The following is a 7,352-nucleotide window of genomic DNA, read 5'->3' as shown; positions in this document are numbered from 1 at the left end:
TAGTCCACTGTTAGTCTCCACTCACCATTAGACTTTCGCACTGGCCATATGGGACTATTGAAAGGTGAATGAGTCTTGCTGATCACTCCTTGCCTCTCCAGTTGACGAATTAGCTTATGGATGGGAATCAGGGAGTCTTGGTTGGTGCGATATTGCCGCCGGTGCACAGTTGTGGTAGCGATTGGCACGTGCTGTTCTTCGACCCTCAGCAACCCCACAACAGAGGGGTCCTCTGAGAGACCAGGCAAGGTAGATAATTGTTTAATGCCCTCTGTCTCTAAGGCAGCTATACCGAAAGCCCACGGGAACTTTTTTGGGTCCTTGAAATATCCTCTCCTGAGGTAGTCTATGCCAAGGATGCACGGAGCATCTGGGCCAGTCACAATACGGTGCTTTTGCCACTCATTTCCAGTTAGACTCACTTCAGCCTCCAATACAGTTAACTGCTGAGATCCCCCTGTCACTCCACAAATACAGATGGGCTCTGGTCCTTTATAGCTTGATGGCATTATAGTACATTGTGCACCGGTGTCTACTAAAGCCTTATACTTCTGTGCGTCTGACGTGCCAGGCCATCGAATCCACACAGTCCAATAAACTCGATTGTCCCTTTCCTCCCCCTGGCTGGAAGCAGGGCTCCCCTAATCCTGGTCAGAATCTTCTTCGTTTGTGTGTTTGAAGGACTGTCTGCTGGAAGTTGGAGCAGCAAACTTTTCAGAGAATCCCTTTTTCCTAATTGTTTTCTTTTGCAACTCACGTACCCGTGCCTCTAGGGTCGCGGTAGATTTTCCATCCCATTTTCTCATGTCCTCTCCATGGTCTCGTAAGTAAAACCACAGGGTGGCACGGGGTGAGTACCCACCATATCGTCTTCCTTGTGTGGATGAACGCCTACCCCTGATAGCTGAGACACTGCTTTGTACAGGTGCGGAGGAGAATAATCTCTCTTCAAGTTGGTGAACCTTTTCAGAAAGTTTCTCCACAGCTGAGACGCAGGCCTGTAAGGAAGAGGAGAGACTTTCTTCATACTGCCGGAGTTGTTTAGCCACTTCATCCACTGTGGGTTCCTCATCCTCTTTCCAGGCCATTATTGCCAATGAGCTGGCATATGATGATGGTGCACTCCGTACAAACTTCCGCCACATGGGTCGTGTACACCTGACTTCATCTGGATCTGTGGATGTTTGTCTGAGGTCTGGATCCTCATAAATCACTTCCCGTATGGCTAATTCCCTCAGGTACTGGATTCCCTTCTCCATAGTGGTCCACTTGCCTGGTAGACATACAAGTTCTTCCTTGAAGGGATACCTTTCCCTCACAGCTGAGAGAAGACGCCTCCAGAGGCTGTGAGATTGTGCTCCATCTGCAATTGCTTTGTCAATGTCTGCGTCTCTAGCAAGGGATCCCAGCCGCTTGGCTTCCCTGCCGTCTAATTCCACACGATTGGCTCCAGAGTCCCAGCACCGGAGCAGCCAGGTGACAAGCTGCTCATCTATACAACGACCAAAATCTTTTCGCACATCTCGTAGCTCACGCTCGTATAGGCTTTGGGTAGTTACTGTTGATTTTTCGGCATCCTCATCTTCCTCCTCCTGAATCCTTGATGGCCCAGCGTCGTCGTCGTCTTTATACCTAGATTTGGCAGAAGACTCTCTGCGTTCTAAACGACCTGAATCTCTATACCATTTTTTCACCTTCTCTACAGGGGCAGCTTGCACTGCTACAGCTCATTTCTCTGACCCCGTTACAGGGTCTGCCACAGAGGCTGGAATACCCTCTGCAGGGTCATCATGCACTGCTACAGCTCGTTTCTCTGACCTAGCCACAGGAGCTGGAGCGGCTGCAGGAGCTGGAGCAGCTGCAGGAACCGGAGCTGGAGCGGCTGCAGGAACTGGAGTTGGAGCAGTTGCAGGAGCTGGGAGTGGAGCGGCTGCAGAGTCCACCGTAGGGGTCACAGTGGCCGTTGGATCTGTCACGGGACTTGGAGTGGCCGCAGGGTCTGTCACTAAGTTGATAGCAGTATCAATGGCAGCTCGATAGGCATGAGCCAAGCCCCAGCATGTTACAATGATTTGTGTTACTTTGGAACTGCCAGAATCATGACACCTTTTTTTCAAGCATTCTGCCATTTTTTTTAGGATTTCGCAGTTGTTCAGGAGTGAATTTCCAAAACACTGGGGGTGCCAACTGCTCTAGATGCCTGCCCATATCCTCCCATACTCCCTGCCACCCACAACTATACTGCCTCCAAGCAAATCTCCGGATGAGCTTCCTAAGTAGTTGTTTAACTTTAAGCAGAACCTGAAGTGCATTCAGGAGGCAGAACAACAAGACTATGCTGGTCTGAGTATCCCAAGGATATTCAATATCTTGGAGAGCTATTGTAACAAGCTCGGAGGGTAAGAGGGTGGTGAAGGAGGAAGGCAGAGTGATCCAGGAGGATATAGGGGTGGTGAAGGAGAAAGGGAGAGTAATCAAGTAAGAAAAAATATCTTCCTCTTTCCCCTCCACAGATTGACTCCCTAATGGAGAAAAACAATAGGTATAATTGCTAATAGTTTCCAAGATACAGTTTCCAAAGTACAGAGTCGACAATGTTACTGAATACAAATATCAAGGTAGAGTCATGACCAGATATCTCATCGTCTCATAAGCCATTGCTACAACACTCAGTACCATAATGATCTGAGACCAGGGCCCGGAGAGGATAAACAACATGACAGAGAGCACATACGGAAAATAATGTACTATAATACTCAATTTGGAAAACAGGCGCAGCAGAGTTGAGATTAAAGCAATCAGCATTATGACAAGTGACTATTAAGCAGGTCTAATACTTACACCAATTTTAGTTTAACACACTCTGGTCAGATCTGCCATTATCTCAACCTTTCAAGCCCCACGTTGGGCGCCAAAAAGACTGTCATGGTTTAACCCGGCCGACAACTAAACACCACGCAGCCGTTCGCTCACCCTCCCCCTCCCTCTCTGGGACGGGGGAGAGAAATGGAAAGTGAAGCCCGTGAGTTGAGATAAAGACAGTATCGCGTTAAGGGGTGTAGCTGATTAACCGTTACGGGCCCGGTCAGATTCAGGATACTGAACCAGTCGGACATTCACCAAAAACACATTAACCGTCTGGGGGTCCAGTCAGACATTCACCAAAAACGCATTAACCATCTGGGGGTCCGTTCAGACATTCACCAAAAATGCATTAACCATCTGGGGGTCTGGTTAGATTCAGAACACTGAACTATCACGGATAACCACCCTCACCCTCGTTGCACTCAATGAGAGTTATCACAATGCAATCAAGTATGGTTTATTACAGCAACAGATAATCAGGTTCTTTTGGATTGCCGGCGATAGTGACTGTCTGCAAAAGCAAGCTAGTATGCATAAAATACACAGGTGTTATAGGTGTTATAGATGTTATAGATGTTACAGGTGTTTATAGGTGTTACAGGTGTTACAGGTGTTACAGGTGTTATAAACTCGTTAAAAAGGATCAGAGACTCTATAGAGATTTATAAGCAAGTATTTAGATCTCACCCAAAGGCGTCCCAATGGGGGGGAAGAGAGGCTCAGCCCATCGACTGATCCCAGGAGTCAGGAGGTCCTAAGGATGTTGTCCTTGGGATGGTATCTCCCCTGACGGTGGTATCTTCCCTAACATCCCCTTTCTCTTGGGCCAATTTATATTATTTTCTATCCTTTAGGTGGAGCTTGAGTGGCTCTAGTCAAGCATATCTTAGTTACGATTGGTGTAAAGTTTTCCCGTCTCCGTTTAAAGTAATAGGCTCCGAGGAATTCAGAGCGCATGCTCAGTGAGGGGTGGTCGCACCTTGGAGGCGGGTAGCTTTTGGGATGGAGGTGTGTTTTGGTATTATAATGATATTACAATGATCAAAAAATACACTAGGGTACAGCATTTGTCAAAACATGACAGGTCTTTGGCTTAGGGTGGCAAAAAGTGCAGCTTTGTGCACAAGAACAATCGAGGTCCCATCTGATTACAGAGCCTAGCCGTGGTGTCTCCACTCCACTCTACGCTCCGTGCTGTTCCTTAGAGCTAGCACACCAAGTTTCCCCAGCGCGATAGCATCTAAGGTTGGGAGCCTAGGGAACGCTCAGATAATGCAGTTATGCCCTACCCTGAAAGTCTCTTCAATGCTGTACCTTTTCCTAAAAATGTGAATGTTAGTTTTATTTTCCTAGTTACTTCAGGCATTTACACCACAGACAGTTTAATAAGACAGGAAAATAATAATAACAATAAAAATAATAACAATAAAAATAATAACAATAAAAATAATAACAATAAAAATAATAACAATAAAAATAATAACAATAAAAATAATAACAATAAAAATAATAACAATAAAAATACAATGATGATAATAGGAAAGTAATAATAATATGTACAAACAAGTGATGCACAATGCAATTGCTCACCACCCGCTGACCGATGCCCAGCCTAACCCCGAGCAGCCGGCCCCCTCCCCCCGGCTAGCCACCCCTATATATTGTTTAGCATGACGTCAGATGGTATGGAATACCCCTTTGGCTAGTTTGGGTCACCTGTCCTGGGTCTGTCCCCTCCCAGCTCTTACTGCACCCCCAGCCTGCCCGTTGGCAGGACAGAGCAAAAGGCTGAGATGTCCTTGGCTTGGTATAAGCACTGCTCTGCAACAATTAAAACATCGGGATGTTATCAGCACTCTTCTCATCCCAAGCCAAAACACAGCATTCCACCAGCTACTAGGAAGAAAATTCTATTCTAACTGAAACCAGGACAATGTGCTTTACACTGCAGCTGGGAAGCATGTCCTTACCTGGAGCCTATGCAGAAAACCCAAGAAGAAACCAGAAGAACCCCTAAACCTAAAGAACCCCTCTGGGGTTCTTTAGACAGAGTTATCGAGGATCAGAAGCCTGCTACTCCCTCACTGAAAAAGAGATACTAGCAGCATATGACAGTGCAGGGAACAGTCAGACTTCTTAGCGTCACTGATAAGTACCAGCCTTTGGGAGCTTAGGGAACTTAAAACTTTTGTCTTTGATGCAAAGACAAAAGCAAAGAAGGCAATCAGTATCACCGCCTTCTCAGCATCCCCCTGTTACCAGGACACCCCCGTCATTCAGCAGGGGACCCATATTACCTCTAGTCTTCCTTTTACTGTTTACGTACTTAAAAAAACCCTTTTTATGATCCTTTATCTCTTTTGCAAACTTCATCTCTAGGTGGGCTTTAGCCTTCCTTGTCGCATCCCTGCAGGCCCTGACAACACTTCTATACTCCTCCCAAGAGGACAGGCCCTTTTTCCACATTTCATAGACCATCCTCTTCCTTTTGATCTTATTTATGAGCTCCTTGCTCATCCATGCGGGTTTCCTGCCCCCCTTCCCCGATTTCCTACTCTTAGGGATGCACCGATCCTGAGCTTGGAAGAAATGCTGTTTAAATGTAGCCCAGCTCTCACATGCACCCTTGCCTTCTAGCAACCAAGCCCATGAGATACTCCCAAGCAGGTCCCGGAAGAGGTCAAAGTTGGCTCTCCAAAAGTCCAGGGCTGCAATCCTGCTTTTAGCCTTACTTCTTCCACCAAGTTCCATCTTGAACTCCACCACCTCATAGTCACTGCATCCCAAGCTGCCCCCGACCTTCACATCCCTAACAAGCCCATCCCCGTTGGTAAGGACAAGGTCCAGGAGCACCCCCCTCCCCGTCGGCTCCTCCACCACCAGCGTCAGAAAATTGTCTTCAGTGCATTGTAGGAACCGTTTGGACTGCACATGCTTGGCTGAGTTGCTTACCCAACAGATGTCTGCATAACTGAAGTCCCCCATGAGAACCAGTGCCCAGGATCACAAGGCTACTTTCAGCTGCTTGTAGAAGGCCTCATCGACCTCCTCCTTCTGATCTGGTGACCTGTAGTACACACCCACAACAGTGTCCCCCATACCAGCCCACCCCTTAATTCTCACCCACAAGCTCTCCACTTGTCCATCACCCTCCCCCAGGTGGAGCTGGGTACATTCTAATTGCTCCCTCACATAAAGGGCAACTCCTTCCCATCACTTTCCAAGCCTGTCTTTCCTAAAAAGGATATAGCCCTCTGGCAGTTTCCTTGTGGTCCACCTGACCCAACCCATGTGGCATCCATAATTCAATATCTCTTGCACAAACTCGCTCCAGGTAATTACAGGGACCTGTTCCCGTGGAGGCTGCGTGGCAGCCCTTGCAGCATTCATAGCACAGGTAGTTTGTATGCAGTCCTGGATATTGGCTACATACGTGTTTAGGCTGTCCTAAAGGCCACAGATAAAGGGAGTTAACCTTGCCAAATGAATAGGAGCTAGCATTGGGGATCTCTTTAACACATCCCTCTCATAAATAGCTTGTATGCAGGCTGCTTTTGCACATATACAGCCAAAATGGAGAACCCTGAGGTTTTAATAACAAGGGGATCTCCTCTTTCTTGTGGGCATATGATGCTGGCCCAATAGGCAGCTAGTGTAGTGAATGAGTAATTTTGATCACCTGGTGCAATGGTTAAAAACACTCCAGGGCCCCAATAGCCTCCTGCCTCTTCCTCGCTTAAAATTCAATCCCCCACCTTGAGGGAGACTTGACACACATATTCCATCTCAGATTCCTTGAGGTGCCTAGAATACTTTTCCTGCAACTTTGCTAATTCAGCCAGAGACCATAGGATGGCTCATACTGTAGTACGAACATTGTCATCTCCATCATCTGCAATTTCAGTTTTGATTAACGGTCATATAGGTACAGGTTCCAGGATAAGATCATACTTTGAATCTCCCATCAGTTCATTGTTATAATTACTATACCAGATGTCTCCATCCCATGTCTCAGGATCTGCAGTGTATTAATTTGTGGATTTATTTGGCAGAGTCCAAGGATGGCATATGATCCGAGGCCAATAACATTCAAGGTTTTCAGTCAGGGAGTAGCGGGCTTCTGATCCTCGATAACTGTCTAAAGAACCCCAGAGGTCAAGCTCTGGTTTCTTCTTGGGTTTTCGGCATAGGCTCCAGGTAAGGACATGCTTCCCAACTGCAGTGTAAAGCACATTTTGCACAGCCAGTCCTACACAGACAGGCTTAAGAGCTACTGCCTGAGCTATTTCCTGTTTAATCTGTTCCAAGACTTCTTGTTGCTCAGGACCCCACTCGAAATAGTTCCTCTTTTGAGTCACTCAATACAGAAGGCTCACAAGCTGACTATAGCTTGGAACATGCATTCTCCAGAATCCCACAAGGCCTAGGAAAGCTTGTGTTTCTTTCTTGTTAGTTGCTGGGGGCACAGTTTTATCTCCTTGATCACA

This window comes from Aythya marila (assembly GCF_965140915.1).
Source record: "Aythya marila genome assembly, chromosome: W".
Lineage (NCBI taxonomy): Eukaryota > Metazoa > Chordata > Aves > Anseriformes > Anatidae > Aythya > Aythya marila.
Note: the sequence above shows the minus strand (reverse complement) of the source record.